General features: G+C 38.5%; 2 long non-coding RNA genes across 4 annotated transcripts; one reads left to right on the top strand and one right to left on the bottom strand.

The window, feature by feature from the left end:
* Window positions 1-358: 358 nt before the first annotated feature.
* LOC146647021 (uncharacterized) lies at window positions 359-2978 on the top strand. Its single transcript, XR_014908800.1, has 4 exons — window positions 359-475; window positions 942-1020; window positions 1399-1494; window positions 2234-2978. It is a non-coding gene; the product is annotated as an uncharacterized LOC146647021 (long non-coding RNA).
* A 14078-nt stretch (window positions 2979-17056) lies between these two features.
* On the bottom strand, window positions 17057-20061 carry LOC146647020 (uncharacterized). Of its 3 annotated transcripts, none has more exons than XR_014908891.1 (5): window positions 20022-20061; window positions 19257-19322; window positions 18751-18906; window positions 18206-18298; window positions 17057-17925 (listed from the first exon to the last, which is right to left on the bottom strand). It is a non-coding gene; the product is annotated as an uncharacterized LOC146647020 (long non-coding RNA). The 3 variants fall into 3 exon arrangements; XR_014908892.1 differs by lacking the exon at window positions 20022-20061 and adding an exon at window positions 19866-20008; XR_014908893.1 differs by lacking the exon at window positions 19257-19322.
* Window positions 20062-26895: the final 6834 nt, after the last annotated feature.

Here is a 26895-nt window from a genome sequence, read left to right as displayed (position 1 = left end):
AAAGACATGCAGCTTGTGGGGATAGGTTAATTGGAAAATCCAAATTGTCACTGGGTGTGAATGTGAGTGCGAATGGTTGTCTGTCCCTATGTGTTAGCCCTGCGACAGACTGGCAACCTGTCCAGGGTGTACCCTGCCTCTCGCCCTATGACAGCTGCACTGTAAACCCCAACAGTCTACCTGACTTATAAAGTTTGTGGATATAACAATTAAAATTCCTCACAAAGTTGAAACAACTTAAAACTTTTCTGTTCGGTTAACGATTCAAACAGTTATAATTGTACATGGCTTAGAAGTTAAGAGTAAATACTGCTTTCTTAATTATGATTTTTGAGTAAATGTTTTTTTCCGAGCTCCGCATGTGGACGTCATGACGTCATGACGTCTTCTCTCTAACCTGAACGACGTTGACAGAAAATTCTGTTCAATATGGCTGCCCTTCTCGAGCGACTGGAGAACACATTTGGAGAAACTTGTAAGTAAAACGGAACCTTCGTTATGTTTATTTTTTCCGTAAAAAAGCAAGTATATTAATATGTTGCAGCCAATAACTTGTTTTCGAATGCGCTGTTGTGTTAAAAAGCACAGACCCAGGTGGTGAATAGTTGTTCGCGGTTGTTCGCGCTCTTTTTCAAACATAGATTATGTCGTCAGTTTTACAGTTTTAACCGATTAAAACACAGTTTTACGAAGAATCACACATAAAGAAAGGGTCTTAGTGATATTTTAACGACCCCTTGCCAACGCAAGAAAGTTGGCGTTTTTACAACAGCAGCCTCATTGTTCGGCAGGTTTTTTTTTTTTTTTTCTTCTCATTAGCATCATTCAAAAGTGACTTAGCTAGCAGTGGCAACTTCTATCTAAAACAATTGAAATATAGCAAGGTGTTGTATATTTAGTGTGCTGATAAGGTTTTCAATATTTTTATTTTTTCTTCCAAGGCTGAAGGCCAAAGACAAAAAGACAGAAGAAAAAAAAATTCAGACTGCAATTAATTTCAGGTGGAGACAGTAAACACAGGTGAGTTGAAAGATCTATTGAAGAAACCATTCATTAAGTCCCTTAAGGTGAAGATTTCATATATTGATAATGATAAAATTAACACAAATTAAAGGTTTCACTGATAAACACACAATTTTTCCTTGCTTTGAACCCCATGTTCTATATAGATCACAGCTCTGATCTGGAGAACACTATTTTAAAATACTGTGTAGGGTTTTTGTCAAATGATTAAGAAACATACTCTCTGTCACAAGAGACAGAAAGGTTGTATCTTAAAAGAAAAGTCTCCAAAATTTAGTAGAGTCTGATGTCATGCAGTTTCATAAACATGTATTCTCCCCAAAGAATGACACCTGAAAACTTTGCGTTAAATGAACTTTTCTTTTCCCTTTTTAGGAGGCGCCTGATATCAACGTGAAACGCACTGCAGTACTTCGTGCCCTTCCTGTATACCTGCGGGAGGAGGACCCAGAATTCTTTTAGACATGTAATGTAAGTGTATTTTTGCATTACTTAAATTCTGCCAGTAAGATAAAATGCTATGGATTTTTTTAAATACAATTTAATACCCTAGCAGCTACCAAATTGTACAAACAAAATACCCTCTCTGTAGAAAACCCACACACACACAGGTCAGGAGCAGGGCACAGGCGTATCACAGCACTATGGCTATGCTGCAGGTGGCCCAAAAACCAGGCTGAAGTCAAGATTTAGTTTCTTTTTGAGATAAAGTCATGAAATAAAAAATTACTTTTTTTTTTTAGAAAAATAATAAAAATACAAATTATGTAATGCAAGAAGCTAACACGTTAATGTACATTTTTCAAAAAAAGTAGAGTACCCTAACTCGTTACAAAGTAACCCACTACACTGCTGAATGTTTTGCTAGATTACAGGTCATGCTTGTCACATTCTCTCAAACCAACCTTACTCAAGAGTTGGGAGTTCGCCTTGTAATCAGAAGGTTGCCGGTTCGAGCCCTGGCTCCGACAGTCTCGGTCGTTGTGTCCTTGGGCAAGACACTTCACCTGTTACCTACTGGTGGTGGTCAGAGGGCCCGCTGGTGCCAGTGTCCGGCAGCCTCGCCTCTGTCAGTGCGCCCCAGGGTGGCTGTGGCTACAATGTAGCTGCCATCTCCAGTGTGTGAATGTGTGTGAATGTCTGGATGACTGAATGTGTAAAGCGCTATACAAATACAGGCCATTTACCATTGATACTGTGTCTATTCCAGGCGGACGCATTGGATGAGTCGACCCTCATTGACACTCCAGTTGCCCTTCTCACAGTGGTTACCGACGGCGCTTCCCAGTCCAGTCCATTTTACTTCCTCAAGCATGGCTGTTTTGGTGAAAGGCGACTAGGTGATGCGTGATATTCCCAGATTTGCAAATGCATTTGCTTTATTGTTTGGCTTGATCTATGCTCTGCATTTAGACTACCCCAGGAAGCTGGTTCACACATTTGCCTTAGTCCAAAATATCTTCATGGGGCTTGATGACGGCAAACCCCTGAAACCCCTGCCTACATGCTCTTAAGGAATATAAGGCAATGTTTGTTAGGACACGCACTCTGTTACTGAGCACTTTGTTTGAAGCACTTTAAGGACTTTAAGTTTACTACAGGCTTTGGGTGGATTTAACTCCATCAGTTTACCTAATTTTCCTATACTTGACTGCCTTATCTGGTTATTTGGAAGCTGATCATCTTTGTACCCATTTTAAAAAATTGTTTTTCATTTCTATTTAAAAAAAAGTGATTAGTATTTGACTTTTTGTTTTGCATTTTTGTGTATTTTGAGAAAGATGCAATTAGGACTGATGTCGTCCTTTGTGAGTTTATAAAAAGATAAATGTTCTACACAGAATTTATAATGCTCACTTTATGGTGCCGATGTCCATGTTAGTTGTTTTATAAAAACATTTGTGATGTTTTTAAATTTTCATGAAAAAATGTTAAATAAACAAAATGTAAAGTAACTGAATTTCCGTACTTTTTTTTTTTTTAGTAGTCTACACTCACAACATAAATATCTTTTAATTAATAATTATTCACTGCAGATGACGTGATATTTAAAGTCTTCAAGTTTTTGTTGAGAAACATCATTCTGAAACTCTCTATGATGCTCTTTTCATACCCACTCACGTTTCTGTTGCCATTTAACGTAAATTGTTGCAAAGGGTTCTTCCAAGTGTTTCTTTTTAGTAACACTTACTTTGCCAGCCTTTTTATGCCCCCTCCCAACATTTTTGAGACTTGTTGCGTTCGTAAAATTCAAAATGAGCTGATATTTTTTATTAAATTGTAAATGTCTCAGTTTAAACATTTGTTTTCCATGTAATGACTTGTTATGATTTGGTGCAAATCAAAAGACTCAAGACGCAAAAGAACATAAGAATTCATAAATCAGCCATCACCATCAGTGTTACAACGTAATCTTGATTATCCACAGCTTTAACAAAAAGGTACAGAAAAGGTGACTGTGACCTTATTTCACATTTCACTGAGTACTGAACTACAGACAGTGATCTTGGTTAGTGAATTTTCAAACAGCGGTGCCACTTACATAATGTACGCAAGGTAACCACATGCTTCTTGTCTCCAATTTCTTCTTTTATCAGTGTCATCTTCTGGCAGACACGAGAGTACATATGAATTTGAAACACATTATTACATTACAGATTATTCAGATTTTTTTTGTATTGAGGGTAATTTATTCATTTAGGTAATTCGTTAATGAAGAAGCAGCAGAGGAGCGGGTATACTGTATGAGCGTGCTGCCTATTGAACACACTGAATAATTCTCTCTCCGACTGGCAGCAAAGGCTAGTGTAAAAACATAAAAAATCTGGTTACTGACAATGTCTACTTGTCATGAGAAAGACTGGTTGGACTGAGCCATGCCTCAATTACAATAACTTTCATAAAACCTTAGAAGAAGAATTATAATGATGCGCAGGCTCCAAAAACATTTCTAAAGACCCAAGTGTTTATTACTCCATGATAAGATAAATTTGTCTCCCTTCAAGAGGACCGTGTGAAACACAAACAAAGGTGAAAGAAATCCTAAGATAAAAACACAGTTTGCAAAGTACCAGCTGGACCTTCCACAGTACTAGTGGGACAATTGTCATGGCCCCTGGTGTTCCGGTTCCTCGGTGACAGCTCACCTTTTCTATTTATTCCCTGCTCTTCTTGCTCCATCTTTCTCTACTTCTCTTCCTCGGTGAGCATGTGCGCTTTGTGCTCCGTATTTCCAGAGGCGAGGCTATTCCTGGTTTCCGCACACACGCACTGATTACTCACCCACTGCAATAAGAAGCCGGTCCTTCCGCTCATTCATTGCCAAATCGTTCCACCATTTACGTGATATTACTATTCAGGCTCCCTAGTGTTTTGACTCACAGTTAACTCCCTGTGCCCTGTTCCTCATACTTACCTGTGGACCTATGCTCTCCTCCTCTGTGCAGACTCTGCTCATGTGCCAGTATCAAATCTGTAACACTCTGGTAGGTAACCTCTTGCTTCCCCCACTTCCCCTTCTTTGCAGACTTTTTTAGGTCTGTGACAAAATATTGTGTTTGTAGGAAAACAAGAAACTATTAGCAAACACTGAATTGTCTTTGAAACAATAAAGATTGATGGAGGTGGGGATCAAACTGCTTTGCTACCCCAGGGCCTGAACGCCTTGCAGTGTGCGGGATAAATGAAGTTTCCCCTCCCTGCAGTGTGTGTCATTACTCAGAGTGTTAGATAGATATGAGCACAACTATTTGTGTCCTGACTTAGATGAAGATGAGACCACAATTCATGAGTAATCAGTTATTGCAAAAAACTCTAAAACCTATTCCTGTAATTGAATGTATCCCCATACCACAAATAATAATAATAATAAAAAATCTCTACATGCGGCTTTACTATCCTCCGATCCTTGACTCGGATGAGCAATGACTTCTATAAACGGGCGTAATGGATAAACATAAAACTTGACTGGCCGGGGGAGGATAGCCACCGGAAGGGAATATGTCCACGATGACAAAATGTGGAGGTGATAAAAAGCAATAATATCCATATGTTTAGAGAAGAGCTGTGTGTTTATCATCAGTGTCGTAATGCGTCACAAAACGGCCACTAACATTTTCAACATAAAATGTGTGCCGTACGGAGCCCCGCAGGGGACATGGGAGAAAAAAAATTAAGACGCAAAAGTCCGACTTAATTTTTTTTTCTCCCATGTCCCCTGCGAGGCTCCGTAGTGCCGCATTAATATGCCAACCAAAAGATAATAAAAATCACTAGAAAAGAAACAAAAAAAAAATAATCATAGTAATAATAATTCGGGGGCTATGTGATCCTAATGTCTCAAGGAAGGGAACAAATAGGATTTATTAGCAGTCCTAAAAGTGGAGACAAAAAATGTGACTTAATGACTGAAAACAAAGAAAGGGAAAAAAATCTGCTTACAATTACGCCACTGTTGTTAAAATTAACAGGGAATTTATATGTGTGCAACATCAACAACAGAGCCGGCTGTGATAGACTGCTGATTACTGGAAATCTGAAATGAATCTATAATTAACTCATTTTTTATTCTTGCCTCTTTTTAGTCTTCCTACACAGCTGTTTGTCTTTCTTGGAATAGTTTTTTTGTTTTTATAAATTCTCTTGAGGACAGTGAATGAGTGTTTGAGGAAAAACTGTAACCAGCGAGAAACAGCTATCCAAAGTCATCCACATCTTCTTATCGCTGTCATATATCCTACTTTTAACCATTTGTGTTGAATCTGATTTTTTTCTAGCCAATGAACAGAGACATGAGGTGGGATGTGGATGATAATGGTGGAAATGAAACCATGAATGAGTGAGCTTTTCTCTTCTCTTCACTTCACAAACTTCTCACTCGTCACGATTTGGCTTTTGGACAGAGAAGCAGCAAAAAATCTCATTTAAGTGATCAAAGGCGTTGCTGATGCTGCTACTGCTAATTCTCCTGAGTCAACACTATCCCTACAGTGTGTGTGTGTGTGTGTGTGTGTGTGTGTGTGTGTGTGTGTGTGTGTGTGTGTGTGTGCATACTCCAGCATTCAATGCAAACCTGAGTTTGGCCCAAAATGTGATCATATTCTCTATTATGTAGATTTTGACATCAACAGAGTAGCCATTCATATTTGGTATTGTACTTTTTTCTCATGCTATAGTGGCTTATCTTGTTTGGGGATTAAGGAAGATACTTATATAAAATGCATTCTTATGAAGTTATCCTTTGTTTTATTGTCTTTGAAGTCTGGAAAGTTTGGCATGTTTCCTTTTTATGAGGGTAAAGTGTAGTCAGAGGGTAGAATGAAAATGGAAATAAGTGCAGAAAGTATGGCGTACAAGCTTCCTGTGCAATCTATGTGCAATTTATCAAAGAGTAACATTTTTGTCAAATACAAATGCTCAGAGCACAAGCACAGATTAAAAAAGAGGTTCAATTCTTAGACTTTAATTATCCTGAGTGATGCCTCCTTTCTTTATATTTTACTTGCAAGGAGTCAGAGTTTCAAAGCTGTTGTTAAAAAAAAATTCTCAGAAGGTGTCTCAAAGTCTTTGAATATTTGCTGCTTTTTCTCTCATTTTCAGTCCACTCCTTGTACCTGACCATTTTCAGAGGAATGATTTTTGTTTTTCTTTGTTTTTTTGTTTTGATACTTAATCCACTTCTTAAGCCACACACTGGTCTATGAATGATTAGAGCATAAAAAGGCAAGGGATGGGCTAGTGTCTACATACGACAGACAACTTAGCAAAGAACCGATTTTAAATGGCATCTTTTGGCAATTTGTTTTTGGCAGCCTGTCACAAAAATGCATTATTTGTTCCCACGTCTTTAGTGGAATCTTTGATAAAATGCCAAAGATAAAATAGTTTGTCCAGCATAAAATAGTGTTTTTGCACCAACAAGGTGATTCCTAAATAACTATTAGCCAAAAGCGGTGGCACACCATGATATATTGTGCCGTTGTGTGGAGTATCTGTTTAAGGAAAGGTCAGGAAACTGGACAAGTAGAGGAGAAAAAGTGGCAAAAATATCAACAGCAGATGACCAGAAAATAAAAGTTGTGTACTTAAGAAATTGGGGGGAAAATACTGAAAAGTCCTGAAAGAGGACTGAGAGATGCATCTGGGGCTACAGTTAATCCATCTACTGTTTGCCAAACCCTCATCACAGAAGGTCTCAGAGGAAGGGTGGCTCTCAAGGAATAATTCTTAATGAAGGGAAACGGGGAGAAAGGCTGAGATATGCAAAATTACACAAGAACTGGACTGAAAATCAGTCAATCTCGTGGAGAGATGAATCCAAAAGTGTTAGTTCAAATCATTGTCAGCGTGTACAGGGGAGGTCAGGAGAGAGATCGGATCTGGAAAACATCTGATTGGCAAGAGCTTCATTTTTCAGCATGACAACAATCCCAAACACTTGCAATACAGTAAAAGCATACCTGGACACAAAAGCACACGATGGCCTCCCCGGAGCCCTGATCTCAAGATTAAGCTTTTTGGGAACATCCTTACGGAGAACAGTGCAAAAAGCAGCCAGCATCCAAAGAACACTTTCTTCTCCTTCAAGCAGAGGTGGGACCAAGTCATTGTTTTGCAAGTCTCAAGTAAGTCTCAAGTCTTTATCCTCAAGTCTCAAGTCAAGTCTCAAGTAATGTCAGGCAAGTCAGAGTCGAGTCTCAAGTCACTGGTGTAAAAGTCCGAGTCAAGTCACAAGTCTGAAACTTTGAATTTCAAGTCCTTTCGAGTCTTTAAAAAAAAAAAACAACGAAAAAATAATGTTGCAGTTATGCTAAATGTAAATGTTAGACCATGTAATTTTAAAATCTGTGTTTTTCTCAACACATGACAAAATAGTGAACTTAGAAAATATACACAAATTGTGAAATTGCACCTCTTTAAAATGCAGCTCAATTAAACCTAGCTCCAAGAATAATTTTCACCGACAGTTCTGAGATAAGCTGCATGTCATTCTTGGATGCGGTTGTAGGACCGGCTTTAAAATCGCATGACAAAAATATCATACACATTTAAAAAAATGTATCACCAACGTAGCCTGGACAACATTTGCTAGTTAGATGAAGTCAGCTATCTCATCGTAGCATATTTATATGCATATTTATAATCATACGGTTCTTGGAGTGAGTGCATACACTCATGAAGTTTAGTAACTTCAGGTCACTGCAACAAGCCCAGGTACAGTTTACCGACGGATGGGTACAGGACCTTGAAATGCACCGTGTAGAACGAAAGACCATCGTACGTATCATAAGTTTACCAGTCTCACAAATCGTCGTCATAAATACACATTCGTTAACCGTTTATTAATAGGACCTTTGAGCTCAACGGTAATTAATTAGTAGTGGAAATAATTTCTGGTAGCATCACAGAAATGCAGCAGTGACAATAATACTGTATGCTGTAATCGTACTGGGCAATTAGTGATACAAAAAACCTGTTTTATCCTGTGAATAAAAGTATATGTTTTTGTCAATGTACCATAATAACAGAAGCGAAACACAATATTGTGTCAGGACAATTCACTATTTATGCACAATAAATAAAGGAGCATAGCGCGACAATTTCTGTTCAGCGCCAGACTTGCTTGTAACCTATATCACCAGTTATGTTATGAAAGTGACGTATTAACTACTAAAAAACACTGACCTTCGTGTAAATGCTTGGAGCAGACTAACCTGTGAGCTGGAGGGTTCTGGGACATTATATTTGACCTTTGAATGGCTGCAATCCAGGCCACCCGTCGCCTCTTTGTTACTTCGGAAACATGGCTCGAACAATTTCTCTTCAACGAGGTAATCCGATAACAACCGATCTCTTTACCCGTCGGCTTCCCGTGGCTGTCATGCGACCGGCTATTGCAGTTAATAATACAACGGCTTCTTGTGTTTCTTTTTATCGCTGTATAACTGATTTTAATTGAAAGCCTGCGTGCGCTAGTACCGCTTGCCACGAGTTCCCAGAATCCTTTGCGGTTCTACCCGTGAATGACGTCACATTTTCAATCTCTATATATATAATATGCATGTTAAATTTTATATTTGGGGTAAAATATCAAGTCTTTTCAAGTAAACCGGTTCAAGTCCAATTCAAGTCCCAAGTCATTGGTGTAAAAGTCCAAGTCAAGTCACAAGTCTTAGAACATTTTTTCAAGTCAAGTCTAAAGTCATAAAATTAATGACTCGAGTCTGACTCGAGTCCAAGTCATGTGACTCGAGTCCACACCTCTGCCTTCAAGAACATACAGAACTATTCCTGAAGGCTTAAAGAAATTAACTTGCCAAAGAGAGATCAGGCTGGGTTTCAAAAATAATGATCATACCAAATACTGACTTTAGAACTGTACAAAATCTGTTTGTCTTTGTCTTTGTCTTTATTGTATTTCCTCGCATACTTCCTTTGCACACTTCATTTACTTACAGAACCTTTTTTTCTACCTTTTTCTAGCAAAATACACTGCCATCTTACAATTATATCAAAGTGGAAAATAGCAATAAGAAACAAACAATTTTTGTACTAGACTACAAACATACCCATTTCTTCTTTAACTTCATTAACACCTTAGCTTCCAAGTATTAAAAGGCCTCAAGTGGCCATTAAAGGAACTGCAATTTTTGGCACCCTGGCGATTTGTTGCCACAGCAGATGCTGGAGGTCGAGTGGACTGGTTTAAAAAGGAAAAGAGAATATTTCTTTCCTTTAGTATGTAAATAATAACACATCACAAAAAGGGTTTTTATTTGGTCATATGGGATTTGTTTCCCTCCATTGATACTGGAATAATTAATCCCTCACAAAAACTGACCGATGAACCATGTCACGCAGGACAGATGTGTGTTAGCTTTTTAATTTCTTTTGTTTTGAGTGATCAGCTAAACTTTTGCAGTTGATGTGGTCTTTGATGCTTTCACCAAAGATGTTGGGAATATAAAGCATAATGGTATAAATACTGTTTTTTAGATTTTGTTCTCATTCGTGATGTTTTGTGTATAACACGCATATGTTAAAACTTACACGGCTGATTTGAGAAAGCATCCGCTTTTTAAAAAAAAAATTATTTATTTATTTGAGGTCAAGTGATACTCTTAACTGAACAGATATGAGGGCATTTTTTCTGAAGCCTGCTCATCCATTGCTGCCTTTTTGGTTACCCATTTACTTGTTTTCCATCACTTTAATCTGACAGCTACAAAACACTTGAAGGTATTCTGGGTACGTGCAGCGTTCATTTTAATCCCCAAAAGTTTGAGCAATCTTGAATCCCAAATAAATATTTACTCAAAAGCAGCTGCTGGCAGGAGGTATTAATAATCTTATAACCATGAGTTATATAAGAAGGAATCAGTGATAGTGTGATGTTTGGCTGAGTGGAGGAGGCAGAAATGAAGAGCCTATAAAACTGTTCAATAGTCTAGATTTATTTTATTTCACCTCTCTTTTTTTACAGCAGTTGATTCTGTTCACATATTTTACGCAGGTTTGTTGGTGCCAGGATGATCTCCTTGCTGCCTTGTATGAGTTCACATTGCTGCTGGTGGTGGGGGGGATATTTTCGTGACACCCTTTGGGCCCCTTAAGACCAACTGAGCATTATTTCAATACCACAGACCACAGTGTACCCATCTTCTGATGGTTGCTTCCGGCAGGATAACTCCCCATGTCACAAAACTCAAATCTTTTCAAATTGGTTTCCTGAACACGGCAATTAGTTTGCTTACTCAAGTGGCTGCTATAGTAACCGGATCTCCAATAGAGCACCTCTGGGATGTGGTGGAACGAGAGACTCACGTCATGGATGTGCAGCTGACAAATCTGATTCAAGTGTGTGATGCAGTTATGTCAATATGAACCAAATTCTCTGAGGAAGTTTTCCAGCATCGTGATGAGTCTGTGCCACGAAGAATTACAGCAATTCCTGTAAGAAAAAGCGGTGCACTGGTGAGGTGGTGATGCACGTACAGTGGCTTGCAAAAGTATTCGGCCCCCTTGAACTTTTCCACATTTTGTCACATTACAGCCACAAACATGAATCAATCTTATTGGAATTCCACGTGAAAGACCAACACAAAGTGGCGCACACATGAGAAGTGGAACGAAAATCATACACGATTCCAAACATTTTGTTGGGCCTGTGAGTTTAGGTGGACGGCCTTGTCTTGGTAGGTTTACAGTTGTGCCATACTCCTTCCATTTCTGAATGATCGCTTAAACAGTGCTCTGTGGGATGTTCAAGGCTTGGGAAATCTTTTTGTAGCCTAAGCCTGCTTTAAATTTCTCAAGAACTTTATCCCTGACCTGTCTGGTGTGGTGTGTTCTTTGGACTTCATGGTGTTGTTGCTCCCAATATTCTCTTAGACAACCTCCGAGGCCGTCACAGAGCAGCTGTATTTGTACTGACATTAGATTACACACAGGTGCACTCTATTTAGTCATTAGCACTCATCAGGCAATGTCTATGGGCAACTGACTGCACTCAGACCAAAGGGGGCTGAATAATTACGCACACCTCACTTTGCAGTTATTTATTTGTAAAAAATGTTTGGAATCATGTATGATTTTCGTTCCACTTCTCACGTGTGCACCACTTTGTGTTGGTCTTTTACGTGGAATTCCAATAAAATTGATTCATGTTTGTGGCTGTAATGTGACAAAATGTGGGAAAGTTCAAGGTGGCCGAATACTTTTGCAAGCCACTGTATGCTATGATCTTAAATCGTCCGATCGATAAATAGATGGATACTGTAATGGTTCAAAGTACACAAGCTGTTCAATCAAAATGATATTCTTAATTAAAATATAATTATTGCTGTTATCCATGGATTTTTTTAATTTACTGATGTACAAAAAAGCATAAATCAGTATTGTGATTATTTTGACTAAGATGCTAAATTAAAGTTATTTACTTGCATTCCTGAGCAGAAAAATTAGCTTTAGTGGTTGAATGCATGCTTGATTAATTTCTGACTTTACAGAGAAGTTCAGGTTGCCGATTCAGATGTGGGTTGCTTAAAACTGTACTAGAGGAAAAGAAATGCACTTAATTGGTAATACATATGCACAATGTACTCAGATCTTAGGTCAGAACCACAATGGCAGCTTTCACGGCTACATCTACAACACATGAGGACATGTTCCTGATTCAAGAGGAAATGGTGGAAATTCCACAGCAAATTGATGCTTTGAGCCGAGGCGACTAGAAGCTGTGCTATTCCCAGTGGGCTTTCCATATGTGCTGAACACATGCAGCAGATTTCAGGAAGAACAACAGGCGCACACTGGCCTGTAGTCAGTTTTCTACAGATTTCTCCAACCACATTTACAGCATCTGCTTGCACAGATAGGAATTAAATCCAGAGAAATGTATATATTGTCTCCACAGTAGAATAAAAAATTGGTGAAGCTAAAAAGAAAAATTTGGGCCAAGAAGAAACAAATCCATATGGGGAAAAAAAGTGTTAACTATTTAAATTCTGTCCTCTCACCATAAGAAGGCTGTCACCGTTCTCACTAACTAGAAAGACATGTCTGTTGGGTTCAATTGGTGATTCAAAAGTGGCTGTAGATGTGAAGGTCTACTCTCTCTCTGTCTGCCCTGTATGAACTGCTAACATGTCCAAAATAAGTCACCAGTAATAGCTGAGACAGCCTGAAGCTCAAGAAAAGATGTTGGATGAGAAAAATGTGAATGGTATTATTTTTGCTATATCATATATCCAAGTCATATATCAAATAAACATTTACCACCTGTTTTTACTATTTCTTTCCCACATGGGAGAATCTCACCCCTCCTCTGGAAAAGGTGCTCAGTGGGATTTATTAAGAGAATACCTTTGGCTGTATTTTATGTAAGGGCTTGACAGATATTGTTATTAATTACATGATGATAAGAATGATAAACAAGCGCAGGGTATTTCTCCTTCAGGTTCATCCCTGCACTCAAAGCACAAACTTCGGGGTCACGTCTTCAGAGAGAATTGATAATATCTTTATATCTCTGAACGTGAGTCTTAGGCATTCTTGTTGAAGAGAACTCCAGCCAGCAAATCTTTGGATCACAGCTATTAATTTGTCACCCTGTCAAGATGTCGTACTGTGCTGAGATGGCTTTATCTTTAGTCAGCTTTAAGTCAAATCAATACATTTCTATAGAAATAATAGGGCAAATCTGAGGTCAGAAGGGAATAAAGAAAAATACAAACACTTGCAAAATATGGAAAAATTATCTAAACTATTCTGAGGAATATGAAGCAAGGCATGAAAAAGATTTGTAATAATAAACCAGAGAACTAGAAAAATAATATTTCTGGCCTGATTGTCTTAGTTGAGAGGCGTTCTCAGGTTAGACATTTTTAGGGGCCAAGCAATGATTGAGCACAGGGAAAAAAATGCTAGTTAGTGTGGTTTGTGTTGGCAATAGTTTTTCTATCAAAGTTTATATGCATATTTTTGTAACCATTGCTGAGTTGGTTGGTGTATTTTATAAAACCAGCTGCATTTGTGTTAGAAAGGTTTAGTGTCCTTTGATAGCTGAAATGGAAGAGATGAAACTGAGGAGAAATGCCACTGTAGTCTTTTCCCTGTGGATGAACAAAATGTACAGCAGTGCATTCTTGTTGCACTTTGCACCCATAGGACACCAGCGAGGCCCACACACCTCAGTTTGAGCACCCTGACAGTAAGAGGAAAGCTCGATCTCACATCTTAAGTTCTGAAAGTTCTGACCTACACTATCCTATGCTTTAATCACCTTATAAAATCATAGCATTATTTTCATTTCACAACAGAAGCATCTTGTTTGTATCCACAAAAACTTGAATGATTCATGATTGATTATGATGTCATGTTGCCTGGTAACCATCTACAAATGGGCAAAAACACAGACCAAATAGTGGTGTCACTACAGTGGTAGAGAGAAAAGAAGGAAATTCTCTCTTTACTCACAATTGGAAGTGCATGAACAAGCGTAGGAATACAGTCCATACAAAGCAGTATTTATGCTGTGGTAGTCGATAAATAATTCAATATACAACAACAGGATTACAATCCAACAACAAGATCAGTCTCAGCTCAGTGCTTCTGAGAAGAAGCAGACCTATGGGAGACATCCCCGGTGATCTTTCCCTGCCTCATGTCTGTTTACATTTTCATTTTATAGAAGTGCTTTTGTTCACCCGCTGTGTTCTCTGTTTCCGTCCACAACATGTAAACAGCCTCGAAAGAACAAAGATAAAAAACAGAAGATCCATATTACAGTTTAAAATGATGTGACTGAGCAATGTCATGGATATCTGCACATATGGAATTAAAGCACAGCACTACACACACACACACACACTCAGGTCAGCAGAAATAATATGGCTCTGGATCTGCCAGCTGGATGTGAGTAAAGGGGAGGAAGAAGCAGGGGAAGAGACCACCTATTTCTGTGTCTCCTGTCCAAAAATATTTATGAGTTTGGAGTACAGCATATCAATCTCAGCTTGTGTTTTTTGAGATCTTCCCAAACAAAAAGCAAATTCATATAACAAACTGCATCAAACCACATGAGTGTTAAATAGCTGGATCATGGAGAAGGGAATTTTAAAACCAGATTTTCCTTTTGCTGCAGCAGCATTGCACAGCTGCATGTGGATACAGAAAGGTTGTGTTTGTGTATGTGTGACATATCATTTCTTTCATCATGTCAATCGAGGTGACCAGAAATTTCTTTAAGGTGTCTGAAGCACTGAAACATTGATAAGCTGTGTCTCTTCACTGCCTTAGAGCTAAATGCAAACATAAGCCAGTTAACCAGTGTTTGTACAAGATAGATGGCATTGCTGTGTGGTCAGTTATTTATGAACAGGACGCACATATTAAACAAATATGTAGGACTGCCTTGTTGCATTTTCTTCCCCTCTGCTTTTGGACACATGAACAATAACCGTATGACTGTTCGCACCACTAACACATGACCCTACGCTGTGTTCACTGCATCATTCCATTTTTGCACTGATCACCACCTGCATTCATGTATATATCTATCTACTTAGCACTTTTAATTTTTATTTTTATGTTTATTTAAGCGTTGCCTGACAGTATGTTTGCACTAAGTACTGCAGCAATTTCCTAATGTTGTAAACCTGCTCAACATTTGGCAATAAAACCCTTTCTGATTCTGATTCTGCACAGTATCTCTAAACTTAGAAACATCCTGTCCCAGAGTGATGCTGAAATAGTACTTCATGCATTTACTCTAATAGTTGTAGGCTGGTTTATTGTAATTCATTATTATCACAATGACCTAAAAACTCATTGAAAAGCCTTCAGTTGATCTAAAATGCTGCAGCAAGCTTAGGGAGAGGGACAAGAAAGAGAGACTTCTCTTCATTGGCTCCCTTTTAAATCCAGAATTTAATTTATATGCTTCTCTTCACATACAAGGTCTTGAATAATCAGGCCTCATCTTATCTTAAGGACCTCACAGTTCTGTACTGTCCGAATAGGGCATGTTGCTGCCAGACTGTCAGACTGTCTGTTGCTGACAGACACGTGTGATTTCCATAAGCAGATAGAGAGGCAGAGCCTTCAGCTTTCCGGCTCCTAGTTTGGAGTTGGGAGACAGACACGCTCTCTACTTTTAAGATTGGGCTTAAAACATTACTTTTTCATAAAGCTTATAGTTCACTTTCCACGCCATCATTGCATTTAATGATTGGTAATTCATTTTAAACTCTTGCTCTTGTGTTTCTTTTGTTCTGCCTCCTTCTCCTCTCTTTTCTTTCCTGTCCCTGGTTCTGCCTGAGGTTTTTTTCCTGTTAAAAGAAAGTTTTTCCCTGCCACAGTTGCCAAGTGCTTGCACACAGGGGGTCGTATGATTGTTGGGGTTTTCTCGTTATTGTAGGTTATATAAAGGTTATATAAAGGTTGCCAATCCATCACAGGGCTAACACAGAGGTAAAGATGTCAACAGTTAATAAAGAACTGTGACAGCTTTAATAGGGACAAAACAAAATCCTGAAGTCCCAATTCATGAAGCCGGTTTGTACACTCAAAAAAATGAAACGTTGACTTTAATTAAAATTATTTTGTCAACAGGTTCCACGAAATTGAATTGTGTTAGTTTAAAGCAAAAATCTTTAGTTCATCTAATTTAAAAAAACTACTTAAGATTAACAAGACATATTTAAGACTAACTAAATCAAGTTATGTTGTATGAACATAGATGATATATTTTCAGGTTAGATAGTTTAGATTAGTTACTTCAACACATTTCTTATTTGTGGCAGTAAAATGTTAAATTTAAGTTAGATTAATTCAAATATTATATTTTCAGCCACCTTGTGCTTTATTAATTAGTTTTACATAAATCTATTTTGTCAACAGGTTCCACACAAATGAATTAAGTACATCCAACTTATTTTTTAAAATTTATTTTATTGCCAACACATTCAGTGAGCATTTGTGTAAACCCAGTCCAAAATAAAACACAACAGCTCATTAGGGTTAGTAATTAACAGTATGTAGACAGATGCAACATCAAGACTTTAAATTAAATGTCTGTATCTACCAGAAATAGAAGAAAAAAAAAAAAAAAAACGCATTGAAGATCACATAACACATTGATAAGATGACACTTGAGTCATGCACATGTGATGCTAGTAAGGTCTGTGAGTGTTTTTTTTCTTTTAGTGTCTAAAATGGATAGCAAAGTTGCTATTTGCAATGATTGCTTAGGGTCAGTCCAGTAACACAATGCCAATGAAGTGCTTTCCTTTAACAATGCAAAGTGAAGTGTCCACCTCAACAGCCACAATTTTAAAAAAAAAAATATTATGTAACAACAACAACAACAACAACAACAACAAATAGTCCACTGATATTAGCAATCAAAGAAAATTACATCACCATCCCAAATAAAACTTTAACAAAACATGCCAACATTATGGTCTAACAATAAAACAGCTTGTCAGCGTTCAGTTTTTTTGCAACAGCACAGTAGTAACCATTTAACACTTGCCACTGTCAACATTTATTTTACCAGTGTTTGGGCAAAAAACTTCAGATGTAAACATTTTAACATGGAAACAATTGTTCGTCTTTAAAAGTCCACAAAATATACATTCATCCTGCATTCCCAACTTGGATGATCTGATATCCTCGTGTTGGTGTTGTTCCCAGACCATCATGAAAATGTTGTTCCAGGTTCAACATTGCAAGTGACCAATCACATTGTTGTGACGTTATTCTATTCCAAGCCATTCGTGCATTTATGAAATTCCAATGTTGCAAGGACAATATCAATTCTGCTTACTGTTTATTAAAGGGTTAGGGTTAGGGTCAGTTGATCGGCGGACAGAGGCGGTTTCACGCAGCTTAAGTACAGTTTTTTGTTTTACGCCGGTTTTTCCCGAAGTCGCAAAAGTATGACGTCACAACATTCTGATTGGTCACTTGCAATGTTGATCCTGGAACAACATTTAGTATGATGATCTGGGAACAACACCAACACGGGGATATCAGATCAACCTCCTAACTTACCCTTATTTTTAGTATGAATATGAACATATTTCCACCTCATAACAATATGCCTTGAACGCTAATATACACACCACCCTTCAACATTTCTGGTGCAGTATCATCTCTCAATTAAATCCTTTAAATCTCAATACTTTTGATTGTCTCTTAGCTTTCAGTCTTGAGGTTAACTGAGATTCAGTGCATATATCCCACCCATTAAGAGTGCACATGCAGAGGCCAGGTCTTCCAGGTCATGCAGGACACACTAGATGGTTATACCCACATCGGCTGGAGGAGTGCTGGCATCAGCTCTTTCGATGGTAAAGATAGCAAGGGTAATTTGTTCCAGCTCCCTCTGAACAGCTGTAGCTTAGACACAAAAACATAGAAAAATGGCATCCAGTTTTAAAAAAAAGAAAGAAAAAGGGCCAAAGCTACCCTTTAATGACGTAAACACAATATTAGGAACATGCACCCCAGTGCGCCACTATTTCAGACTACAGATTCAACGATAAATATAAATAGTTTGGGTATACAAGAAGATTTCCCAAAACATTTAAACAGGTTCCATGCAAATTACAACAACAACAACATTAGTTATTCAAAATTTGGTTTAATACAGATAAAAAACTAAACTAAAATTACCAACCAATTATTCTTTGAAGAGGATGCTTGGGTCTTCATTCAGGTAAAAAGGTAGTGCCCTGAGGACACACTCCCTCCCCTTTTCAATGGTTTCCTTCTGTAGAGAGTGGCAGAGATACAGGAAGAGAAAACAGAAATACTTTAGGATGACAGAAACTCACATTATACGCAAAATGAATGACATAGCCACTGCACAGATAGACATGTACACAAGACCAACTAATCATCACATGGACATGAATAGTTAACCTGTTGGGCAGGGTTTCCACCACATTATATATGTCCATAATGGAGGTAAAGACAAACTAATACATCATCTTTTTTGCATTCAAAACATAACATAAAAACATTCACTTCTGGTTTAACCTAAATCAAGGGATCAGATTTTACATATGTTTAGGTAATTTAAATTTTCCAACGTTTTGAGTACCAAACTTTGTCTTGCTTAATATAAATGTAAGTGCACTGTGCAGCTACCATACACTAGCTGTTTAAATTTGAAAATGATCTTATTAGCCATAATATTTTGCTACCAACAGAATAACGCACCTGTGTGGCTGGGGCCAAAGTTTGTCTAATTTTCTTCCCTGCAACGCCTCCTTTTTTCTTGAAGACTTTTATGAGCTGGTCAGTGTATTGGTCAAGTTGTGTAAAAAGCCTTGGAACATGTGCAGCAGTAGTAATCCTCACATATTCTGCTTCCACCTGAAAATATGTCAACAAACACAACATACTGTACTGTAAATATACATACTATATGTACACATATACAAACTAAAACTAATGTAGAAAGACCTCATTAAAGCTATAATTTTAACACAAACATTTACACAAAATGCTAATGGAGCCATTACAGCTTTTATTGTTATTTATCAAGTTCCAAAAAATATTGATCACAGCTGATCTGAAAAGAATTTCATGCCTCAGGCCCTTGAACTGCAACCTTTACCATGGTTCAGATGTGGAGACGAAATAACAGGGGCATGGGATGGGTCACAAAAGAAAACTTAACTTATAAAACAGTTTTGTTTTTAAAAGTATAACAGTTCACATACCACATACAAGCTCAGCAGTACCACATACACCACATCAGTATAGGAGGGAGCAGGTAAAGGCAGGATCTGAGATTTATAAAGTAAAACAAGAAATTCATTACTTAATTTCAAGAAGCAAATTATTGTTTGAATTACAACTAAATAAAATACTACTCAGAAGAAAAGCAAGAGATTGACACTGCCATGTGCAAACTTTCTATAGAAGCAATTATCACCAGGTCTGTCGACCTCCATTGTCTGTCCACTCATATGTCTTGAATAATTTTATTAAAAAAATTAAGTGTGTACTTTCACAAACTGTAATTTATAACTACATTGATATGTATAACTCCGCTAGGAAACATGCTGTATTTACAGACCATTTTTACATAATACAGATTACTGATAGAGCAGAACAATGGTGTCACAGTGGCTTTCGCCCTTGACTTTTTGGATTTTAAATGTCACTTTATGCTATCCTTGCTATCCTATTCGATATTTCCGACTCTCGGATTACAGAAAAGGAATCCCAAGAAAGCAAATGGAAAAATAACCCCTTGAAAGAATAACCCCATGAACCCCTGTAGCTAATCCCTTAATAAAACAAAAAACAATAAAAATGTTTCTTACACAGTCCACAAAATAAGCATGTCCAGGACCCAGTAAAACTAATGTAAAACAAGCACACGCAAACGATATAACATGTCTTGTAAGACAAACGCAAAATATAACCATGCTGGACATATAGATACTACACAACATAGTCAAAGAAAAAAGTGGTCTTACCTCTCAAAGAAACAGCAGCTTGGCGCCAAAACAGCCTTTTCCAGTTAAATTTGAAGTCTTGCGCATGAGCAGGCACAAGCCGTGAAACCTTGTTCTGCGCGGTTTCATTACAACTGTTTTTGCATTACTGCCACCTTGTGGATATACAAGGTATATCGATCCTAATTGACTTAAATGTTATGCGATCAAGTAACACATTAGTATTATGTACGTTGAATAATAGACACAATTACGTAGACTTGATTAGAAAAACATATGTTAACTTAACAAAAACATATATTTTAAGTAAAATGAAAATAAATAATTAATATACACTGAACAATCCACCTCATTCATTTTTTTGAGTGTAGAGGATAGATTAACACAATGTTTAAACTGATCATAAGTGGTTTTCTCTCAGTCGATTGTGCCTTTCGACATCTTCTAACTCAGTAACGACACACACACGCACACACAAGCACACACACGCACAACAGGGCCTGTTATTGATCATTACCTGGATGCCAGTCTAAAGCAGGATCATTCTGCACATCTTCAACTACTCACTTGATCACTGTCGCTGCCGAAGTTGTGTGTGTGTGTGTGTGTGTGTGTGTCACATCACACTAATGGTGTTTAATAGATAATGATTAATGCAAAGCTGTTTTTCCAAGTGATCACTTCTGTATTGATGGTTTTAATGGGTTTATAAGTACATCCATACACCGCCTCTTTCTATGTCACTCTCACAGACACACACACACACACTTATAGATCTAATTAATTAGTCTGTACTGACTCATTCACTTTGACCTCCTGTTGTGCCACAGAAATGCTATCCTTATTGGGGGTTAATGGAAAAGCTTAATTTAACGTTCAGCCTTTTCCATTTAGGAGGAAGTTAATGTGTTTTTAACACGGTAATTAAGCTGTAAACACAGGTTAGTTGTCTGTGGTGGCATCAAAAACATATTGTGACACATAGTGTCCAAAAGTAAAAATGGAAGCAGTCTTGTTAATTGAAAGGAATCTTTAAAAGAGATAATATTTGTAACACCATACATGCAATTAATATTTTCTTTATATCGCAAGTTTTAACAGGCAACCTGTGAAGAATTTGTACGATTTAGATGTTTAAACTACTACAAGAGCAGCTTCTGGGTGCCTTCATGTTAAATTGAAGGGTAATCACAAGCTCTTGTCAGATAAGCGCTTTGAGGGGTCCCGAAAAGCGCTATATAAATGCAATCCATTATTATTATTATTATTATTATTAAAATAGAACTTTTACAACCAGCAACAATATGAATCTGCATAAGGGCTGAAAGTCAGTTTTGCTGCAGGATACTCTGTGCACTCACAGGAAAAAATGTATAAGTTTCAGATTTTAGAGCTTAAGAAAGCAAACAGAGGTGCTCAGGGCATGAGTTAGGCACATCCAAAAGCATCCAAGCTGGTCAAACCCCATCAAAATTATTTGTTATTTTAAAGTAGAGGTAAAATAGGAACTGGAGTCATTGGCACTGTCATGCTTAGCTGAGCAGGAAATGTTATCAACACAAAGTGATTTGATGAGAGTCCCCACAAAAACATAAGTCACCAGGAGTCATCTAATACAAAAGTTCCAGAAAACACTGGGAACAGGTGACCAGGGAGCACAGGGAATACAACAGCATTAATACAGCTCTACAACATGAAAATTAACAAAAGAATGACAGGACTATTTATAAACTAAAGACTCAGCCTACAACACATAACAGTCAAAAAATACTAGATGTTATGATCACAGTAACATCACAATTTCTATGTAGAAAACATAACTGAACCACATGAGCTGGATCAGAGAGAGAGAGTATATTAAGGTACAGACGTAGGCCAAGTTTTTGGCCAATCAGAAGCCTTTCTTCAAATTGTATTTTTTTTTCTTCAAATTGTAAGACACTGCTTATTTTTTGTCATGAACCAATTTAAAGAAAAATTAGACCATAATTGCTGCATAAGCAAAAGTTTTAACTTATAATCATTACTGCTCCTAGTGGCTAAATGTAGGAAAGGTTAGCATTTGTATTTTTAACTAGGATTGCGCCTCTGAGGTTCTGCCTGGAATCTGCTGGAGAGACTCTTCCAGTTTTGGGGTTACAGCTCCTATTACCACTGGGACCAGTTTGGACTTTACGCTCCACATCTGCTACAAAAAGCGCTTTACAATGCCACTATTCATTCACTCTCACATTCACACACTGGTGGAGGCAGCTACAGTTGTAGCCACAGCTGCCCTGGGGCAGACTGACAGAAGCGAGGCTGCCATATCGCGCCATCGGCCCCTCTGGCCAACACCAGTAGATGTAGGGTAAGTGTCTCGCCCAAGGACACAACGACCAGGACAGAGAGCCCAGGGATCGAACCGGTGACCCAACCCCCTGAGCCACGGTCGCCCCCGTACCCACATATACTTTAAGTCCTGTAAGCTGCAAAAGTGGGGCTTCTATGAACTTGTTTGTCCAGCACATCCTACAGATGCTTGCTTGGACTGATATCTGGGAAATTTGGAGACCATGTCAACACCTCAAAGTCGTTGTTGACTTAGAGGCATCAGGGAATAGAGTTTCAATGAAAGGCTGTACACAGCCTGCAGCAATGTTTAGGTAGTTGGTACGTGTTAAAGAATCATGTACAGGGATGGCAGGACCCAGGATCTCTGCAGAATATAGTCCAAAGCACCACACTGCCTCGGTCAGCTTGCCCTCTTTCTATCCCGGTGTCAGGTGTTACCCAAGTAAGCGCCGCACAGGGCCGTCCAAGTGATACATCAGACCAGGCCAGCTTCTTCTGCTCCATGGACCAGTTCTGATCCCCTTGTTGGTGCCTTCAGCAATGGACAGGAGTCAGCAGCTGGTCCCCATATGCAACAAACTGAAATGAACTTTGTATTTTGACACCTAACTGAACCACCATTAACTTTTGAGCTACTGTAGCTCGTCTGCTGGATCAGACCACATGGATCAGCCTTTGCTCCCCACATAAGCGATCAGTGAGCCATGGCCGCCCAGCACCCTTTCACTTGTTTACCACTACCACTGACCCAGTCTAGCCATCACACTTTGGCCTTTTCAAACTTGCTCAAAGCCCAAAACACTTCTCCTGCTGCTAACTTTGAGGACAAAATGTTCACTTTCTCCCGAACACATCCCACTCACTAACAGGTGCCACGATGAAGAGATAATCAGTGTTATTAACATCACCTGTCAGTGGTTATAATGTTATGCCTGACTGGTGTATTATCATGCTATTATTTATACAGTATATATATATATATATAAAACACCAACCTGGGAGCACACTGATAACCTTCTGGAAATCAACTTGAAGTAACTATAATTTGATTAAATGATAACCATATGTGCATATTAGGATTAAGCTAGCTAATGTCTCTCAGCTTTATAAGACTTCATGTACAATCACACCTCAAATTACGCAGCCATTCTAAAACTATTAACAGTGGATCCCAAAGATTTTGTGTTATGTGAAAGGTGACAACTGGGGGAAAAACAACTATCCAGAGGTTTAAGGCCAGCTAAGTGTTTTAACAGTTGTGGTTTTACCGACATCAAACCAATAACAGACACCTGTTTTCCGTGTAAAACATCTAAAGGAACACATACCACCTCCTCAGTGCTAAGCAGCAGGCAGACACAGTTAAAGACTAGCTGATGAACACAGGGAAACATTTTACCTTTGATTTGAGCCCCACAAACTCCTGAGGGAAATATCAGGCTTTTTAGTTGCTAAATGAGAGCAAATGTTGGCCCTACGTTTGGCAGGTGGCCGGAGGCACAGTTCCAAATGAATGCTAATGTTGCTCCATGTCTGGTGGATGACTAATAAGGCAATTGTCTGTTAATGATAATAATCAAGCAATACCGCTTTACCAGGAACATAAGTCGTGAGGAAACTACACAGATTTAGACACGCACAGGCACAGGTTAGCAAACAAATGGAGGAAAGTTGCTTATAGCGGTAGTAGTAGTTTTGTTTGTTGGCCTCTGAGCTGCAGCACATCAGACTTTACAGTAACAACTGGCATAACTTATACTGACTTAAAAATGGCTGTAAATTATGAAGTGATAATACTGCATAGTGCCCATTCATTATGATTCATATTTGTGACTATTTCTAGCTGTCTCCTTTTAGCTCTTTGGAGAAACAGCCACTTAAACCGAAAGATGCTAAAACTGTTAACAGACACGATGTAATCTGTGTATTTCAGTGATGTTTCCCTGTGAATTTCTCATGAGAAGCAACATGTTTCACATGAGTATCAAAGTCTTTATGATGCATGCTTTAAAATCTTTTTAGAGGTAAAGTCTACAGGCTAAAACAACTGTAGTCATAGCAAACAAGAATAATCACTATTCATGTTTTCATACTAAATCAGTCTTGATGTTATGGTTTCATTGCACAAATATGTGTGAGTTAATACCAGCTGCATATGTATACCATGTAATGTTCATTCTGTGATTTTTTTTTTCCTGCCTTTGTGACTTTAGGCGGTGTCTGGCTATTGTCATTCAGGCTCACATACTATGTCTGGCAAGGCAAAAAGGAATAGCAAACTCACATTAAGTCCAAGCTCATGCTCTACATCTCCATATGTTAACATTTCTTTGGCTTTTGTTGCCCCCCCCTCCCCCTATCTTCACATACATGCACATGTGCACATCACATACAGCAGAAGCAGAGAAATTCCCAGGATGTTTTTTGGATATTTTTTTCTTTTCTTTTCTTTTAACTGGGCTTTCAGTCACTTGAGTAAGAGTAAACTGGCGAAGCCTAATTTGTCTTTCATCCTGGGATCCACAGCTCAGCCTGGCTGGAGAGGCTCAGCCTTTGTTAGATCAGTGCTAAATATTTAATGCTCTCTAAACTACAGAGGAAAGAAGACGGACACAAAAAAAGAAAAAAAAAAGACTGGAGATATGAGCAGCAAACCTGACAGAAACACGCAATAGCAGCGTGTGTTGCGCTTTGAACAAAAAAAAAAACAGCAGATGATGTAAATGAAGGGTGTTGGCGCATATTAGGGCAAATTTGTTGTAAAAAAATAAATAATTAAAGAACTAAATGTAGACTTTGATCACGATCAGCTGACCTGTTTCTGTTCTGGTTGGTTTAAACTTTTATTTTTATTTTTTTATGAATGATCTAGGGAGTGTAGGCTACTGGGGCTTTGGAGGTTTGTAGCACACAGCAAGGAGCAAATCAGCTCCTCCATGAATTTACATTCATGTATTCACTGTGTTCTTTTTCAAACACTGAACCCAGCGAAGCTCTGTGCAAGGAATGAATCAATATCCACTAGTAAAACTTCTGTGGGATGCAGTTTAAAAAATAAAACGTAATTCACACAGACAGATAAAAATTCAATAATGGATAAATGCGTGCTGAGCTATTTATAAATGCAAATTCCTTGTGCCACACGTACCCTGCTCTCAGAGTTTCTTCTTTGTAAAGTCATATTTGCAGGTTTAGCCTCCTCTCCTCTCACAATGTTTCTCTCTGCTTGTTTTTCTAGCTGCCATATGAATCGGTATGGCCTCAAGGCAGGCTTTGTTAGCAGGACATCGTGAGGGCATCGTGTCTTCTCTCTAATGAAATCAGTTTCAGTGAATTACAACAGCGCCTAATGGCATTAGGACCTGGTGACACTCATTTAGTCCAGTTAGGTTCCAGCATGTCCCAGACTTTGGAAAATTTGGAGTAGAGAGCGACAAGAGTTACATGTGTCTAAACAGCACCTCTCCCTGGTGAGAGGGAAGAATTACAATTAGGATTTTACTCTGTGTCTGATTCTCCAAAAAAAAATCTCTTATCGCTATTCACGGCACTGACAGAATACTTAGTCATAATAATCTGTCCTAAGGGGGTTTTCAAGGAGTTTAACAGAGTTGAGCTTAAATTTGTCATCAAAATTCAACAAATTTTTTTTCCAAAATGCAAATATGGAGAACCTCAAACCACCGTGAGGGTGCAAATCTCTCCCAGCTCTGCAAAAATAGGAACACGGTTATGTTTTAGTATAGCTTTTGAAAATGTAAATATCACCATTAATTAATGATAATTAATGATTTGGCCTTTAAATAGTAGTTGAACCTATCAGAGTTCAGATACTTTCTGTTAAATGCTGCCTGAGAGGCTGCACAGCAGTGCCTTGAGCTAAATGCTGACAGGTGCCTTTGTTTTCTGGAATAAAACACGAAGCAGCTGAGACTGAAAGAAGCTGTCAATTCCTAGGTATTTGGTTTTAAAGCAAACCAGTAAAATGTTGACATCTGGTGGTATCTGTGGGAATGTCGATTCATCAGTTATGCACCAAAATGTATAGTTTATGGAAAGTGTCAGCACATAGTCAAAGCAGCTTTTGAGGCCCTTGTTCAAACACTTCACTGGTGTTGTGAGATAAAGGCTGCGGTATGCTTGCTCGTCACGGGGCGATTGCGGCTCAAGAGTTGGGAGTTCGCCTTGTAATTGGAAGGTTGCCGGTTCAAGCCCCGGCTTGGACAGTCTCGGTCGTTGTGTCCTTGGGCAAGACACTTCACCCGTTGCCTACTGGTGGTGGTCAGAGGGCCCGGTGGCGCCAGTGTCCGGCAGCCTCGCCTCTGTCAGTGCGCCCCAGGGTGGCTGTGGCTACAATGTAGCTGCCATCACCAGTGTGTGAATATGTGCGTGAATGGGTGAATGACTGGATATGTAAAGCGCTTTGGGGTCCTTAGGGGCTAGTAAAGCGCTATATAAATACAGGCCATTTACATTGGCAGACTGACCCTGTCAGTTCAGCTATACTCCAACCACAAAACATGAAATGTTACCTCAGTATCTTTAGGCTGTTAAAAGGTTT

Source organism: Rhamphochromis longiceps, linkage group LG19 (assembly GCF_057381845.1).
Source record: "Rhamphochromis longiceps isolate RC_006_pf linkage group LG19, R_longiceps_female_GT1.1, whole genome shotgun sequence".
NCBI lineage: Eukaryota > Metazoa > Chordata > Actinopteri > Cichliformes > Cichlidae > Rhamphochromis > Rhamphochromis longiceps.
Note: the sequence above shows the minus strand (reverse complement) of the source record. Positions and strands in the feature narration are given on the sequence as shown.